We start from the raw sequence: 19,180 nt of genomic DNA on the forward strand, positions 1-19,180 counted from the left end.
ACTTTCGAATATTGTAATTTTTCTAAAGTAACACCAATTTCTTTTCCACTGAAAGGCAATGGTTTTGTCTTTTGCAGATTACATTCTAATTCAAAGAAAAGTTAAACTCCACAATTTAATTTCTTATTGTAGGTTTGTTTTGAATATATCTAAAACCAATGTAGCCGAAAACCATTAAAGTCTGACTTAGAAATTCATAATTCAGTAGCCTCTTAGTGATGGGATAACAACTCTGCTTTGAATCAATATTGCTTACAGTTGGAATTTATGGAGCAGGGAGAGAAATATTCGATTATAGTTATGATGTGTATTCACTAGCTATCAATAATTGGACACTGGGGCTTCACAGTAACAAAAGTAGCTTTTTGGTGCTTGTAAGATTCTGGTTCTCTTACTGACAGATGTTTGCATGTTTACAGACTGAGTATCTTTCTTGGAAGTTGTGGAGAAATCTGCTTCTCCTATTTTCTTGGGAAGAGGTTAGAATTGGCCAAGTTCAGAACAGGAAGTGTATTGAAGGCAGTATCTTATATTTGGTCAGTATGAATTTATTAATAAAGAAAAACTATCTTCAGCATAGAAATAAACCACATATGTTTTTTTCTATAGAAATTATATGGAAAGGAATCACAATTTCTTAAGATGAGGCCAAGTTTCTAGGCTGGCTCTGTGGCATCCTGTCAAAAGCAAGTTAAACTGGGAACGTAAATGATGCAGATTAAACCTTTTCTGGTTAGTTTAGGAATTCCTGAAATGGGTTGAATTTAAATTTGGGAGACGTTTAAACAAAATGGCGGTAAAGACAGCAAGAGCTGAGGTTGCTAAGCGCTTTGAGGCACCAGCATGTAAATAAAATAACAGTACAAGCAGGAAAAGAAATACTCTGCTCACAGTACTGCCTAATCCTAGCCAAGAGGGTAAAGTCATAATCAAAACTTGCATTCATATAGCATCTTTCTCATCCTCCCATGTGTTTTACAGTAATAAATGTTTTAAGTGTAGACACAGTCGTAATGCAGGTAAACATAACAGCCTTCAGGGGTAAGATGTGGGAATGAATACCAATTATGTTACCTGGTGCTGAGATTTCTTTAAAAGACCCTTCAGTTGTACTTGAGAAAATATTTACTGAGTAGAGCCAGTTTGCTTTCTGAGTGCAGGATACACATATAGTTAAAAATGTTATGAATTCAGCAACTTCAACTGCAGAAGTTCAAAAGACAGTCCACCACCCCTTTCATAGAATACCTACAGTGCAGAAAGAAGCCATTTAGCCCATCGAGTCTGCACCAATAACAATCCCACCTAGGCCCTATCCCCATAACCTCATGCATTTATCCTTCTAACCTGCTTGACACTATTGAACATGGCCAATCAACCTAACATAAAGCAGACTCGGGGAGAATGTGCAAACTCCACACAGACAATGACCAAGACCAGAATCGAACCCAGGTCCCTGGCGCTGTGAGGCAGCAGTGTCAACCACTGTGCCACCATGCCACCCATAAAGGACAATTAGGGATGGGTAATAATGACACATCCCAGTAATGGACAAAAGAAAATTTCACGTTCTGGGGAATTAACATAAAATGAAGCCATTTCAAGGTAGTAACTTCTAGCACTTGAAGTGACCTCAAAATTCATTACTCCATAAATATTCTATCTCAAAAACTCTGACCCTATCAAATAAAACTTCACAATTTGAGACTAATGTTTGTATTGGAAGCATAATTGATTCAGCACCCATTGCACCAGGTTAAACTCATCCTGCAAATTACAACCTGGGCTTAACCTTCAGCTCTTTCAGAAATATAGTGCCCCAAAGATTGGGAGCAAATGACCTGATGCCCCATTCTTGCTGTTGCCATGGCAATGTTCACCAAGGTCTACACTGGGCAGCCAGAGTAGTGCCTGAAATCAAACAATAGACCATTTAAATGGAACATGATGTCACTTGTCTCAAGTAAGGGAAAAAATCGGACCTCTCAGGGACAAAAGTGGGGACTTATGCTTGGAGCCCAAAGAGGTAGGGGAGATCCTAAATGAATACTTTGCGTCGGTATTCACTAAGGAGAGGGATGTGTTGACTGGGAGTGTCTCGGAGGGGAGTGTTGAACCGTTGGAGAAAATCTCCATTACAAAGGAGGAAGTGTTAGGTTTGTTAGAGAATATAAAGACTGACAAATCCCCAGGGCCTGATGGAATCTATCCAAGGCTGCTCAGGGAGACGAGAGGTGAAATAGTTGGGCCTCTGACGCAAATCTTTGTCTCGTCACTGGACACAGGTGAGGTCCCAGAGGATTGGAGGATAGCCAATGTGGTCCCGTTATTTAAGAAGGGTAGGAAGGATAACCCGGGTAATTATAGGCCGGTGAGCTTGACGTCCGTGGTGGGGAAGTTGTTGGAGAAGATTCTTAAAGATAGGATGTATGCGCATTTAGAAAGGAATAAACTCATTAACGATAGTCAACATGGTTTTGTGAGAGGGAGGTCATGCCTCACGAACCTGGTGGTGTTTTTTGAAGAAGTGACCAAAATGGTTGACGAAGGAAGGGCCGTGGATGTTGTCTATATGGACTTTAGTAAAGCGTTTGACAAAGTCCCTCATGGTAGGCTAGTGAAAAAGGTTGGATCCCATGGGATAAAGGGGGAGGTGGCTAGATGGGTGGAGAATGATCTGGAAGAAGGAGTAACTGGGGTGATCAGTAAGTTTGCGGACGACACAAAACTGGCAGGACTTGCAGATAGTGAGGAACATTGTCAGAGGCTACAGAAGGATATAGATAGGCTGGAAATTTGGGCAAGGAAATGGCAGATGGAGTTCAATCCTGATAAATGCGAAGTGATGCATTTTGGTGGGAATAATGTAGGGAGGAGCTACACGATAAATGGAAGAACCATAAAGGGTGTAGAGACGCAGAGGGACCTGGGTGTGCAAGTCCACAGATCTTTGAAGGTGACGTCACAGGTGGAGAAGGTGGTGAAGAAGGCATATGGCATGCTTGCCTTTATAGGACGGGGCATAGAGTATAAAAGTTGGGGTCTGATGTTGCAGATGTATAGAACGTTGGTTCGGCCGCATTTGGAATACTGCGTCCAGTTCTGGTCGCCACACTACCAGAAGGACGTGGAGGCTTTGGAGAGAGTACAGAGGAGGTTTACCAGGATGTTGCCTGGTATGGTGGGGCTTGGTTATGAGGAGAGATTGGGGAAACTGGGGTTGCCGGGCAAGGTGGTGGAGGCGGACACACTGGGAACGTTTAAGACTTATCTAGACAGCTATATGAACGGAGTGGGAATGGAGGGATACAAAAGAGTGATCTAGTTTGGACCAGGGAGCGGCGCGGGCTAATTGTTCCTGGTTTCTCGTTTCAAGGCTTCATTCTACGATCATCTTGCTGGTGCCAGTACAGAGTGAGACTGCGGATAGTTGGGAACCTGTCTCGGGGGCAGGGGATTCATATGGTGTTCGTGGAAGTGGAAATGACTAGGGTTGGGAAGCATTTTCCGATCGGGGCCATTGTGATCTCCTGGACTCGTTTCGATCGCCTCAGGGGGTCGGAGAGGAATTTCCCAGATTTTTTTTTCCCCATATTGGCCCTGGGGTTTTTCACTCTGGGTTTTCGCCTCTCCCTGGAGATCACATGGTCTGGAATGGGGGGGTGGGGGTAAGTTAATAGGTTGTAATGAACAAAGCATCGTAGCTGTGAGGGACAGCTCGGTGGATAGGATATTGGTATGTAGATAGGCTGGAAAATTGGGTGGGGATCCTGGTTTCAGGATTCAATCCTGGACCGGGGAGCGGCGCGGGCTTGGAGGGCCGAAGGGCCTGTTCCTGTGCTGTATTGTTCTTTGTTCTTTGTTCTTTGTTCTTGATATTAACAGTACTTTGATTCCCATTTCTGGACTGAGCCTGCGGGAATATATGCCAGGCACACCCTGGCCATGACTATGAGACTAATGAGAATTCTGATAGGTGAGTTGTTATTGATTGATGCATGGAGAGTGGGTCAGAAGGGTGGGTGGGGAGGTGTAACAGGAGATTGTGGAATAGAGCAGCCTTGCTTTTCCATGCTCTACTAACCTATCCTGGGCTTCTGCCATTCTGCGTCAGGTTGCCTGATGTCGTGTAGGCCAGAGTTGCATGACAGCCTGCCTTGTGGTTGCTCACTTTACACCCGCATCACACTCGTTCGATGGAAATGAGTCCTGGGCATTTTAAGATTATTCACCCTGAGATTTTATTCATGATCATACAACTGAGTGAATCATATGCCCGCCCGAGGCTCATGAGATCCTGCCTGAGGCCAACGGAGAATGCCATTCTGCGAGCCTCGCCCGCCCCAATTTCAGGGCGGGCGTGCCGGTAAAATTCCGGCAACCATCTCCAAAGGATAGGAAATTAAACTTCAAAAAAGTTTTATTCTTTGAAAAAAAACCATAACGAAAAGAAAAAAGTAACAAAAAAACCAAATAAACAGCAGGAAACCAATCTTAGAGGATGTTGTCATCCTTTCAGGCCACCAACTTTCAAAGCAATTTGTACAAAGGTCAGTATTATATTAATAATATGATTTATGCATTTTAAACAAGCTTCAATTATATTAAAAATAACTTACTTAAATTCATCCACTTCACTATTTAAAAAAAAATCTTTTCCACTTCAGTTCATTCGCGCTACTGCCCTGCCTCATTAGCAGGCTAACATGGGGAGCAAGTGACTAGCTCACAGGCCTCTGCCAATGCTGCTATGTAACTAGCTCCTTGGAGGTTTATGACAGTGTCCCAGGGGTGACTCACCATGTACAATTATAGAATATGCAGTGGCGTAGGCAGTCATTGGCACAAACCCATGTCTTAGCCCTCCGAGTGAACTGCACTGCATCTCAGTACAACTTATTTCAAGGCCGTTCCAAAATTCAATTGAGCAGTTCTTTGTTTGTTAATGGAATGCAATCGCAACAAGAACAGAATTTGTGCGCTACACAAACCATTTATTGCACTTCAGATGCTGGAATCACAACTTTAAGTGAGGTTGCCTGACCAGCAGCATCTAGTTTACAATGCCAGCCCTCAATAGCTCTCTCCAAATCTTAGCTTATCATAATGTTCCCGTATCTGAAAATTGTCTGAACACCATGGGGGCAGCAGGTGGCACAGTGGTTAGCACTGTTGCCTCACAGTGCCAGGGACCCGGGTTCAAATCCTGGCTTGGGTCACTGTCTGTGTGGAGTTTGCATATTCTCCCCATGTCTGTGTGGGCTTCCTCCGGGTGCTCTGGTTTCCTCCCACAGTCCAAAGATGTGTGGGTTAGGTGGATTGGCCATGCTAAAATGTCAGAGGGACTAGCTAGGGTAAATGCATGGGGTTATGGGGATAGGGCCCTGGGTGGGATTGTGGTCAGTGCAGATTCGATGGGCCGAATGGCCTCCTTCTGCACTGTAGGATTCTACGATTCTATGATCTGCTCAGAAAACACTTGGTTCCAACAATTTAGGAGCATGCGAGTAAAATGGAACATGGGCACAGGAGTAGGCCATTCAGCCCCTCAGGCATATCCTGCCCTTCAATGGCTGATCAGTACAGTTGATCTACCCACCTTAGTCCAAAATCCTTAATAACTTTGATTGCCAAAAATTTACAGATCTCTGTTTTGACATTTTTAATTGATCAAGCCTCAAAGCTTTTTGCACCACTTTCACCTGGTTACACACTTGTCAAGTTCAGATGTAAGGATTACACTTGCATTGCTACTAAGTATCAATTTTAACCCTGCTGTGACGTGTACGTGAACCCTGAAGGGCTGATCTGGCTTTAACTGTTATACTAATGCTGACACAACACTCCAAATTTAAGCCACCTACCTAGTAAATCTCAATGGAGACAAAGCAGCTGGATTTCAGCACAATTCAGCTACTCCATTAGATTGTCACTTTCACGAGTGTCGCTACAGGAGTAAATTTGGTACCCAATTCCAATGAAACAAAAGCAACAAAGGCAATTATATTTGAAGAAGAAAAACACAGACTTTAAATGTTATCTCTGTTTCTCCCTCCACAGGTGCTACTAGACCTTCGGAGTTTTTCCAGCATTTTCTGTTTTTATTTCAGATTTCCAGTATCTGCAGTGCTTTGCTTTTGTTTGTAATTCTATAAATACATCAGTTTGAAACTCTCCCAGATTGCTATGAGCCTCCTGCAAGTTTTGTTGGTACAGTTGAGAATGAATGATGTCAATCTAGATGGAAATAATTCATCAAAACCTCCAGATTAGTAAATATTCCTGAGACATCTAACACAAATCATCAACCACCTGCTGATAGGAGACATCGAAGAAATTCCTCATGATAAGACAATATTTCATTTTTTAAAAATGAAGGCAGGAGGCACTTTCAAATTGTGGAATGCATTTTTACTGCGTGGAAGAGCTGTTTCTACTGGTAGAATAAAGCAAGTCCAGGAACACATGCACATGCGGTGGCACAGTGGTTAGTATTGCTGCCTCACCCACGTTTGATTCCTGGCTTGGGTCACTGTCTGTGTGGAGCCTGCACGTTCTCCTCATGTCTGTGTGGGTTTCCTCCAGGTGCTCCGGTTTCCTCCCACAATCCGCAAGATGTGCTGGTTAGGTACATTGGCCATGCTAAATTCTCCCTCAGTGTATCCGAATAAGTGCCAGAGTGTGGCGACTAGGGGATTTTCATGGTAACTTCATTGAGTGTTAATGTAAGTCTACTTGTGGCACTAATAAATAAACTAAACTAAAAAAAAATGGGAAAATATAAAACCTCTTAGGTAATATTGTAATGGGACCTAGGAAGAGAAGATATCCCTCTGATGTACATGCACATATCGCAACTCTTCACCAGTTTGGATTAAAGCATTTGATTGCGTGTTCAGCCAGCAGTTTCTGCACACATAAATACACTTAACACATGTCTAGAAATGATTTAATGTTTCCTCTTGTGAAAACCAGGCGAAGTTCTACTTCTAATGCATGAAAGGTTTTCAGTAGTAATTAAAAAAGCTCAAGAATGTTTGGAAGACCTTGCACATGATTGTTTTCTCCTTCAGCAACCTAATTTATCCTGAATAGGAGGCAGGTAAAACCTAGTAAGCTTGTAAACTGGAGCACTGGATGATAATGCTGGTAGCTCTCCTAAGGCAACCTCCCAATTCGCTTAAGTACCATTAAGCAATATTGCCAAATTGTTTTGTCAGTGTGCATCAGAGTTAGCACTGATTACATTTCACAGCTGCAGATAAGAGAGCCTCATTTTTGAGTACATTTGCATTTCTACATTTGCAGTTGATGTCATAAAGGTGAACAACAACCATACGGGGAATACAATATTACCAGATTATGTCTTTAAGAACATTAAGAAACAAGAGCTGAAATAGACTGTAAGACCCCCTTGAAGCTGTTTTGTCATTCAATGCAATCATAACTAATTTCCTGTCTCAATTCCACTTTCCCACCTACTCCCTCTGTATCATTTTAATCCCTGAAAGTTCAAAAATCTGTCTAACTCAGCCTTGAAGATGCTCTATGAATCATAGAATCTACAGTGCAGAAGGAGGCCATTAGGCCCATCGAACCTGCACTGACAACAATCCCACCCAGGTCCCATCCCTGTAATTTAGCATGGCCAATAAACCTAACCCACACATTTTTGGTCTGTGGGAGGAAACTGGAGGAAACCCACGCAGACACGGGGAGAACGTGCAAACTCCACACAGTCACCTGAGGCTGGAATTGAACCCAGGTCTCTGGCACTGTGGGGCAGCAGTGCTAACCACTGTGCCATCGTGCCACCCTATGATGGAACTTCTATAACCCTCTGGGGTAAAGAATTTAAAAAAATTAACAACCATCTAGATTTAAAAATTTCTCCTTATTTCAGTACAAATGATTGATCCCTTACCCTGAGGCCATGTTCTGGATTCCTCAGGCAGGGAAACAACTTCTCAGAGTCTACTCTCCTCCAGCCCCTTCACAACTTGTATGTTATTTCTGTCGCGGGGCCACCAGCAGCAGCTGGCAATTTTGGGGGAGAGCACCGAGAAGGGCAACTGGGCCCCTCGCAGCTAACTGTGGCTTTGACAAACTGAAGGGCAGAGCCAGATGTCATGTGTCGAGGGAGAAAGCAGCAAGGATTAATCCAGGGCTTGTGAATGACAGTGTAGAAGGAGCCTAGAGCAGCTTGAAGCCCCTAATGGTGGCTCGGGAGCCAGGACGGGAATTGGAAATCTAGTCAAATCGACTAACAGCATGCCTGAGTCTGAGATGACCCATGAGAGGGAGGGTGACTGCAGCTAGGAACGGGATCATAGAACAAGCTTGGTGCGTGCTGCCCCCAAATAGGACAGAAGTCTGCAGCATCTGCAGTGAATAGTCTCTGTAAATTGGAGTTACATTTTTCCTTGAGAGTTGATACCACTTTGATGTCAGTGGAATAAAGAAACCTTCTTTTATAATCCTTGTGCTTAAATCACGCATTGCATGTTTCTAAACTCTGGAGAGGTTGGGCCAAATTTACTCAACCTCTCATAGGCCAAACTTCTCATCATGTAAGCCTCCACTGCACTGCCTCCAAGGCCAGCGTATCTTTCTTTCGGTATGGAATCCTTGTGCACAGCACTGTGTGTGTGGCTCCATTAAAGCCCTATGCAATTGTAGCAAGACTTCCTTTCCTTGTATTCCAGTCCCCTTGCAATAAAAGCCAGAGCTTTTACTAATAGCTTGTACTGCATATATGCTAACTTTTTGTGTCCCTTGTTCAAGTGCATTCAAGCCTCTTTGAACATCATAGAATCCCTACAGTGCAGAAGGAGGCGATTTGGCCCATTGAGCCTTCACCAACAACAATCCCACCCAGGCCCTATCTCCATAACCCCACCTATTTAGCCTGCTTATCCCCCCTCACACTAAAGGGCAATTTATCATGGCCAATCAACCTAACATCTCTGAAGATGTCATCAACATTTAATGTTTTTAAAAAGACATGATTCTTTATGTTTTTCATATTACCAAAGTGAAGAACTTCATATTTCTTTAGATTATCATCCATATACCACCTTGTTATCCATTCACGTATGCTGTCTCTCTACAGCTTCTTTGTGTTCTCCTCACAGCTTACATTCACACCTAACTTTGTATCAGCAAACCTAGATACAATATCCATGGTCTCTTCATCCAAGCCATTAAATAGATAGTAAACATCTGATCGTTGAGGCATTCCTTGAAAAAGAATAATTTATCCCTACTCTCTGCTTCCTATAGAATCCTACAGTGTAGAAAGGAGGCCATTCAGCCCATTGATCCTGCACCGACAACAATCCCATCCAGGTCTTATCCCCGTAACCCCACGTATTTACCCTGCTAATCCCCCTGACACTAGGGGGCAATTTAGCATTGCCAATACACCTAACCAGTACATCTTTGGAATGTGAGTAGAAACTGAAACACCCAGAGGAAACCCACGCAGACACGGGGAGAACGTGCAAACTCCACACAGACAGTCACCCAAGGCTGGAATTGAACCCGGGTCCCTGATGCTGTGAGGCAGCAGCGCTAACCACTGTGTCTGCCTGCCCATTAATCAATCATCTATGCCTTTTGGCAACCCAGGTACGCTACAGATACTGGTTCTCCTTTAACTACCCCAGCAGTTATGTCCTCAAAAAAATCTGATTAGTTTGTCAAACGTGATTTCCCTTTTATAATGCCATATTGACTCTGGGCAAAAATGTTACTGCCCCTCCTGTGGGCGGGATCTTCTGGTCCCGCTGAAGTCCATGAGCTTTTCAATGGCTTGTTGCATTTTATGGTCCTGCCTTTTTATCAACAGGGTCCTAAAATTCCACCCTCTGTCTATTTTACCACTTTCTACATTAATTATTAAAATTTCTTTAATAATAGATTTCAGTGTTTTCCTGATAAATGATGTCAGGCCAACTGGCCTGCAACTCTGTTTTCTCTCTCTCTCTCTCTCTCCTTTCTTGAAGAGTGCTGTTACATTTGTTAACTTTCAATTTGCTGGGGTCATTCTAGATTCTAGAGAATTTTGAAAAATCTTAAACCTTGCACTGTTGTTGCAGCTACCTCCTCTAGAATTCTGGGATACATGCCATCAAGTCCTTCTTGGCTTTAGGGGCTTAAGGCCCAATTTTCATCCCTGGATCAGGATTGCTGAGTGAGATGATTTCCCAGCTCAGCAAACCCAACCGTTAAAACTGGCTGCCTGCAGGTGGGATTTCAGTACCAGCTAAGCACCCCTCCACCCACATCCCATGATTCCTTATGCCCCATGCCAACTTAGTGCCTCTCTATCGATCCCTATTGCCCCAAACCTATGCCAACTCATTCCCCCACCACCCTTTGTCCTTACCCCCTCCATGCCAACTCACCTATTATCCTTAAGACAGTTCCCTGACAGCTTTGACACATCCTGGATAACTTTGCCAGGTTTGACATATCTTGGATAGTTTTGACATTTTCTTGATACCTTTGACAGATTTAACAGCGAGACAGCTCCAATGCATTTGTGCATAAACAGTGCATAATCACGTTCACTTTTAACAATCCCAGAAGGTGCCTTACCTCTCCCAAACACCTCCTGGGACCCTATCCAAAGGGGTACCTTACCCTGGCTGTGCACAAGAGTTCACTAAGTTCAGACCTCCTCTTACCTGTTTTAATCTGCACACTCTAGATTCCATGCTCCGGGGCTTCCAAAATCCAACTTTGGGGGGCAACTGGTGATTTAAGTGACTAGCTGCCTCTGCGAATTGCACCTGGCCCAGCTCCAGTCCCAGCCCTGTGAAAATGGACAGTGCCAAGTTCAGGTATAGGATGTAGTATTTTTGACTATTTCCGCAAGTCATTGATGGAGAGGCTTGCAGTAGTGGAGAAAATCCAGTTGTAAGCTTCTCTAATACAGTACTATTTCTCTTCTGATAGTAATTACTTTAAGTTTCCCATTCTCATAAACTTCTTACTCTTTTTCTTTGGTCTGTAATTTGTGTCTTCTTCTGTGAGGATGGAGACATAGGGCCTGATTTTACCATCAAGTTGCACCCGTTTTCGGGCGTGAAAACTAGGTAAAGTCGGGCATGAGACGAGTAGCGCGATCCGCGCTCGCCTCCGCGCCCGTTCCCCTTTTACCAATGGTTGAAAATGGCCATCGTCAGGACCGCGCCCGAAACAGGCGCGGTGTCAATTTAAATGCATTTGCATGCACTTAAATTGACTTAATGGGCTGCATGCCCAAACTTGCCGGCACTTCCTCCTTTACCTCCGTGTTAGCCCATCCAGATTCGTCGTGAAGCATACATGGTCCGCAAAGGTCTGATTTGGATGCTCCAACTTCTGAGGACTTAAGATCAGAGCTTCCGGCGGCTCTCCTACTCAGATCGGTGTTGGGGGTGGGGGGGGGGGTCAGATGGCTCTCTGGTTGGGGGGGGGGGGGGGAAGAGAGACAGGTCAGATGGCTCTCTGGTGAGGGGGAGGGAGGTGGGTCAGATGGCTCTCTGGTGGGGAGGAGAAAGGTGGGTCAGATGGCTCTCTGGTCGGGGGGAGGCAGGTCAGATGGCTCTCTGGTGGGGGGGGGGGGGGGAGGCAGGTCAGATGGCTCGCTGGTGGGGGGGGAGGGAGGTGGGTCAGATGACTCTCTGGAGTGGGGGTGGGAGGTCCGCTGCCATCTGTGTGCGATCGGTGGGGGGGGGGGGAAAGAGAGGTCCACTGCCATTCTGCGTGCGATTGGACGGGGAAAGGGGGGTCTGCTGCCACTCTGCGTGCGATCGGTGGGGAGGAGGGGGGGGGAGGGGACCACGATTGGTCTGGGTAGCAGGGGAGTGGGGGGATAAGGAATCAGTTATGTTGTGGGGATGGGGCAATGTCTGTGGGGGCCAGGGGGAGGCATTATCCGGCCTGGGAGTGATGTGGTAGGGAAGCGTCTTTCTATTTTTTTTACTGCGCATGCACAGTTGAAATCTCTGATCGGAGTGTTTGAGACGTGTTAAGCCCCGCCCACAGGCTTCTGCAGCGCAATTCAGAATCACTGCTATTTTTTCAGGCAGAGTGCGTATGGGGCCGCCTGAGAACGGGTCTAAAAGTCAGATCTGAAACACTCCCAATTTCAAGTCCACCCAGCACTTAGAATCAAAATGGTAAAATAGGGCCCAAAGGGTGGAATTGTCCGGCTGTGCTCACCCCAAAACTGGAAAATCCTGTCCGAGGTCAACAGACCTTTGCATGGTCCACCCCGCCCCTGCCCGCTACGATTCCTGTGGCAGGTGGGACTGGAAAATTCTCCCCAAACTATTTAAGCAACTTCTCTGCCATTTCTTTATTCCCCATGATAATTTCTCCTGTCTCTCTATGTCTAAAGGATCAACATGTACTTTAGCTACTCTCCTCCTTTCTATACAATCATAAAAACTCTTATAGCTCAATGTTATATTCCTGGCTAGTATACTCTCCTCTTTGAGCCAAATCAACTATTTCCACTGTGATGATACAGCAAGTTGATGTTATAATTAAATGAAATGTAATTTGAAGTGTTTAGCTTGTGTGGGTGTGAATTATTGGAGCATATACAGACAGAAAAGATACAGCATAAATTAGAAGCTACTCCAAATAAAGTGACTGGAAATCTTTTCTTATCCTGCAGTTAGTTAGCGTTCTTTTTCTTAACATTTGCAGGCCATTTCCCTCCTGCCAATATCCCTGTCTCACAGAATTTAATTATTTCTAAACCAGTTGAGAGTGACAAACAAATTTAAGTACCAACATAGCTTACGCATTACAGCATTTTTACTGCTCGAGGGTCCTTCTGGTGTATAAACAAATTCCTATTTTTATTTATTGACATATAGATGTGATTGGAGTCCTATGCTGCTGATAACACTCTATCGACATCCAGTAGCCATGATAAGCACATGGGTCTGTTCTTCCATCCACAATGGTGGCTTGCGCTGTGGCCATTTTTAATTTGAGATTTTTTTGCAGTTGTTGAGAAGGCAGTTGTATCAAGATGGAGATACCCCTCGCATACTTAACTCTACCGAGAGGCTGCATCTCCTATTTGTCCTCCATCTTGGAGAACCATTCTTATTTGGATATCAAACGCAACGTCTTGCCATTAATTGGCCAGTTTGGGCAAAATAATTGCTGAGAACACAGTGTGGGCTGTATATTTGGCCCTGACATCGGAGCCCCAACCCGAAACACAAAGTTGCTTTCCCTAGTCTCAGAATTTGGTTGATAAATGCTCTGGTGATTACTGTCTTTCCTCCAGTGATTACTGGAAAATTGACTGGAAAATTCCATTTAGCCTTCGATAATTGGCTGTTAAATTAACATAGCTGACTAGCTGCTGCTTTCACCCACCCACTCTGCCATAAACCTCTCCCAGCAAAATTGCTCAGGACAGGGATTATGTCAATAAATTGGCACGAGCTGGCCAGCAGTGCAAAATTACGCACTCGCACACCTCAGTCTTGTTCCCATATCAGGGCAAGAATCTTGCCCAAGATCATTGAAGAACGTTCCAATAAATCAGCAATCCCATTTTCCAATGAGCTCTTAATCTTTACCTGAAAAACAATCTGATTGCTTTCCTTTACTCCACGCTGATTGGATTTTACCCTCACTTCATCACAAAGCCAAATACCAAACCAAATCCAGGTTTAAAAAAAACAATGGGGGCGATCTTACCGGCTCATCACACCGGTCGATTGGCGTGGCAAGACAGTAAGATCGCAAGAGCCGAAAAATCAGTTTCTAGCATCTCACATTCTTACCTGTCCTGTTAAACCGACACGAGGTTGCTTTTAATATTTAAATTCTTATTCAAATATTATTAGTGAGCCTGGGACAGAATCATCCAGGCTCACTTGCCTTAACGGCTTAGCCGGTGGAGATCCTCACTGGCGAGGATCACTTATGGACCCAGCAATAGGGACCTGTCAGGATGGCCTCGCCGATGAGATCGGCGGCCATTGATGCACCCTGGATGGTTGGGGGAAAGGCGGAGAAGTGCCTGTTTGGCAGTGCCTGCCTGGCAGTGAATGCCAAAGGATGGGGCCTAATGTGAGGGGGTGGAACCATGCTGGGGGGTGGGGCCATGATGGCGGTGGGACAATAATGGGGAGGCGGGGGATACTCAGCATTGGGGATCGGCTGGGGCAAATATCGGGGGGGGGCGTTGGGAGTATCAGGTACGATTAGCCGGGGGAGGTATCCGGATGGCAATTGGACGGGTAGGCCAGCAATTGGGGAGAGGGAGTGCAATGTCCGGGGGGGGGGGGGGGGGGGGGGTGGGGGGTGACAGATCTCTATGTTCTGTGTACACTTGTACACAGTAGACTGAGAGATCAAGGCGCATGTGCGATAGCACCCCTCATTGTCAGCAGCCAACCTCCAGGTGGGAATAGACTCCATCCACTTCTCCTATTGGCATGAATCACACTTTGCCTCTTTTTTTGCACTAAGTGCCGTACAATTGCATGTGGAAGTTCTCCCAAGAAATGGGTATGATTCTCTTCCGTTTTCATGCCTTTCCGGCACTTAGAATGTTTTTGGTAAGATCGCCCCCAATGTATCAAAATAGCATTGACAAAAATGACTAATCACCCTTATAATGCCCCTTGCGTGCTTATTTGCCTTTCATGGGGCTTCTACAAGGTGCTTCCCACTGGCTCCCAATTGGAAAGTGCTAGGCTGCTGAGATTCTAGTGAGGAGATTTCATATGCCTTTGTAGGATGATCTTTAACAGCTCTGGACCTTGAGGTTCCAGCTGCTGACTGCAGAATCTCAGCCTGAACTGATGCCGTCTGGACTGGTTACGCTCGCAGGCAACATCAATGGCTCTAGTGAAGAAGTATGGCAGACGAGCAGGCAAGCTGTCATCAAACACCAGCACAGCTAAGGTTCTTTTGGAGAACAGAGTTGGAGTAAAATGTTCTGTGTACACTTGAACACAGTACACTGAGATATCAAGGCACATGTGCGATCGCACCCCTCGCTGTCAGCAGCCAACTTCCAGGTGGGAATAGACTCCATCCACTTCCCCTACTGGCGTGAATCACGCTTTGCCTCTTTTTTTTGCACTAGCAGTGTGTGAGCTTCAATCTGTGCTACAATAGTAGCTGTTTGAGCTTCAAATTGTAGTACAAACTGTCACAATTTGGACTAAATATTTCAATATATGTTATCATGTAATAGCCCTTTACTTTCAAAGTGTCACTAATTATGTAAAGCTAATGATGCATTGCACAGAGGAATTTCACTTCGAACCACTGTACCAACAAAATTCATCAATCTTACACTGTTAATACAACATTAATTGACCATGACCAAAGAGATACAATTATCTCGAGAAAGAAATTTACAAAAGCCACACATATTGGTTAAAATTTATTATTTCTTGTAGTTTCAGGATAAACAAATAATTTTTAAATAACACTGACATTTGTTAAACTCTGAGCTCACTAATATACAGAAATCATTTTACTGAGAATTCTGGAACAGATCAGAAAAAAAATCAAAAACATTGATAGCATAAAAAATATTAAAGACTGAAATTTGATCAATTACAACTGGCATTTTAAACCAACAACGATCCTTGATACAAAAAGTGAAGTTAATTGAATTAATTCCATACATCAAACTGTTAGGCAAAATTTGCCATACAAAATAATTATTGCACAAGTAGTGATTCTGAGGCTAATATTATCTGCATGGAATGCCCATGTAAATTTACAATCGAGAAAAGCTGCACATGACCGGAATAAACACAGCATCCATTTTAGAGCACTGATCCATATTATGTAGAAAAGATATGTACAAATTAAATTACAGCAACATTAAAACACGATCCAATTGTTATATTTTAGCCAAATTATTACAGCTGTTGAGAAGTCATATTATTTTAGTGTTACGATTTCTTTAAAAATACTTCAAATACTCAACACAAACTTTCTTCTAAAAAAAAAGGTTGTCTTCATTTCAGAATCACATTTTTGCTCCATGGTCATATAGAACTACAGAAACTTTTTTTTCTATGTATGCTACTGCACCGGTTCTTTTACACCAACCCATGGGACGGCATTAGGAAATGTTCAAATAATACACAACATTTGATTTTGAATTCTTGCACAAACCCGACAGGCTGCAAAACGCATCACAGTATTTATTAGAAATTTCTTAAATCCCGGCTTGGAGTTGCTTTCTTGAACAAAGCCACTGGTTCAAAGAGAAATTACACAAGGTCTAGGATATTTGCAACTCAATACCATCCAATATTTACCTATATTTTGCAAACTTAGTAGTGTTTACAAAACTGCAGACCTTTGTATTTCATGTGGATCAGTTAGGTCTCTTTTGTAAATCTTATATTCCATTTATTAAAATGCTCATCTGCTCTGAATTGAAATTACACTTAACGGATAGTCCAAGGAGGAATTCTTAAAGCCAGGTGCAGAAAATACAACCATATATCTATGTTATAATGACTCCCAGTTCATTATGGAAAGGACCTGTGTAATCATGCAAAACAGAATTGGGAAATGAAATCCAATGAGAAATAAACTAAAATGAATGACACTGTAGAAGTAGAATTTTGCATTTTGAGATCATCAAAAAAATCATAAGGCAACCGCTTCTACAGGTGGTACAGTCAGAAACACATCTGGCTGAAAGACCATCCAAGGAATCTTTTATACTCCAGCCTTGCTTTTAGCACCACTCTCAAAAAGCTTAACTGTTTTCCTTTGCAATCAATAATACTTTTGAGAAAGGTCTAAATGAAATGATTGCTGCAGAAGAGTCTGCAATTGCACAGTGCAACTCAAAGCAAAAGGATGAATCTTGAGAAATGAGCAACTGTTGACGACCTGATTTGAGGTCAACAATACGAGCAGCAGAATTATCAAAGGTATCTTAACAGATGGGCTCTCGAGAGCCAGTGGTCAAAACAAATTCAAGTTTTAATTCCAGAATGCATGTTCATACAATTTAAGAGAAGCGGGAAACAATTCAGTTTAGAAGTACATCCTACACAGTACAAAGCCTAATAGGTAATAAAAACATCAGCAAAGTCAAACCAGAAGCAGGGCCAAGGTTCCCAGGGATCAGATCTGCCTATTGGGTTTACAGTGCCTGTTTCCATGTGCAAACTCTGAGCATTGGAAGAGCAGATCTGTACCAGCGAACCGCCAATTAATATGATGCTAGCAATGCAACAGATAGGAAACTCACTTTAGGCTATTAATCATGACTTGTAAACCTACCTAATTACCCAACATTGGCTCACTTCTGTAATGGGACAGTACTTAGCTGTCAGTGGCTGAAGGATGTAGATGCAAATGAATAGTGAGTAAGAATGCAACAAAGCCGGAATATTGGCATTGTTTCTTATTTTACAGAAAGTAGAAAAATGTACCAAACCCCCAAAAATCCCATATGAGTTTGGTTTAGTTTCTCCTGTGGAATGATAGTTATCTGCTAATTTAATCTGAGCACTCAAACTGTTTTTAGCAGTCAAATGGATTTGGCGAATATCCAATGAAAGACTAATCATTACAGAGGAATTGCGGATAAGCCAAATGCATGAGGATTCTGTTTGTGGGCTTCTTTCTAATGACATTGATATATAAGATAAGGATCCAGGCAAAGGGCGGCAAAAGGTAATAACTCGCTGCATAACAGGGAGAAACACAAAATATACAGCACTGCAGTCCATAATTGGTTAGCTTTGTGCAGATAATTATTGAACACAAAGTAATAGCCAAGGAAAAGGCAGCTGAATACCAAAGTGTCAGGATACATTACTGGCACTGAATTAATAAGAAGAAAAGATATAAATGACGTACAATGTATGAAATCAGATGTCCTTGGTCTATATATTCATGGTGTGTCTCTATATTTCATTTGGTAGTTTTTAATGACCTACCATTATTTTCTTTCAATTTAAGTAAAATTTCTAATTAATCACATGTAACATTTTAGCACCACATGCCATTTATTTGATCGTTAGGTAACTAATTTGTATTTAATTGACCTAATATGGAAATTTGTGCAAATATATTAATGTGAATGGGTAATTTGTTTTCTTCATGTCTTTAAAACCAGATTCTTTTTTATAATTTTACTCAAATCCAAAGGATCCCTATTATCACTTTTAAAATATCAATTGTAGGTCTAAATTATTTCAGGATTATCTCTGACAAGTCATTTTCCTGTGGCAATAATCTTATCGCAGACACTTAAGCTAAGAAAATTTTCATTCTGGAAAAAAAGCCAATACAAATCTAAACACTTAAATAGTCTTTAGTCAGACTTGTATTGTGGAGAGAATGAACAGAAATGGAATTAAGAGGCTGTAGGCACAGAGGGGGTATCAAGCACTAGCCAAGAGTAAAAACCAAAAGACACAAAGATGTAAAGAGGGACAGAGACAGGAAAAACACAAACTTATTTGTGATCCATAATATTGTAATTGGTCCGTACATTGTGCATTTTGTAAAAATATAAGGTGCGTTTTTAATCAACAGCAGTAAATGTCTCTCATGTCTGAATTGCAAAACTGAGAAACATGTATAGAATCTCTTCATAAAAATATGAATGTATGTATTAATTATAAGTTTAGGTTGTTCATTTTTAAGAGCAGACTATTTCAGAACAAATGCTAATTAGTGTAATGATGTTATAAATAGAATAGCAAGAGGTAGAAAAATAGAGGATATCCTCAATCAAATTTGGAAACATTTTCTCCAAAAAAGTTACCATAAATGTTTTGGACATGAGAAACAGCAACATGATGTACCTTGTCTGTTATAGAAAGGTAGGCCAGAATTTTACCACCGCTCACACCGGCAGGATTTTCCCATCCGCCGCAGCGAATGGAGATTTGGCTGGCCTCCGAATTCTCCGATTTGGCTGCAGCAGGAGCGTGGCATGGACGGTGGGTAAGATCGCGCCCAAAAAAAGATACAGATTGAATGAGCAACCTAACTAGTTTAGATAGGTTGCTAATTCAATCTGTTTTTTTTTGCACAGTAAGAAGTCTCACAACACCAGGTTAAAGTCCAACAGGTTTATTTGGTAGCAAATACCATAAGCTTTCGGAGCGTGCTGCTCCTTTTCGAAGGAGCAGCGCTCCGAAAGCTTATGGTA

This window comes from Mustelus asterias, chromosome 3, assembly GCF_964213995.1.
Source record: "Mustelus asterias chromosome 3, sMusAst1.hap1.1, whole genome shotgun sequence".
NCBI lineage: Eukaryota > Metazoa > Chordata > Chondrichthyes > Carcharhiniformes > Triakidae > Mustelus > Mustelus asterias.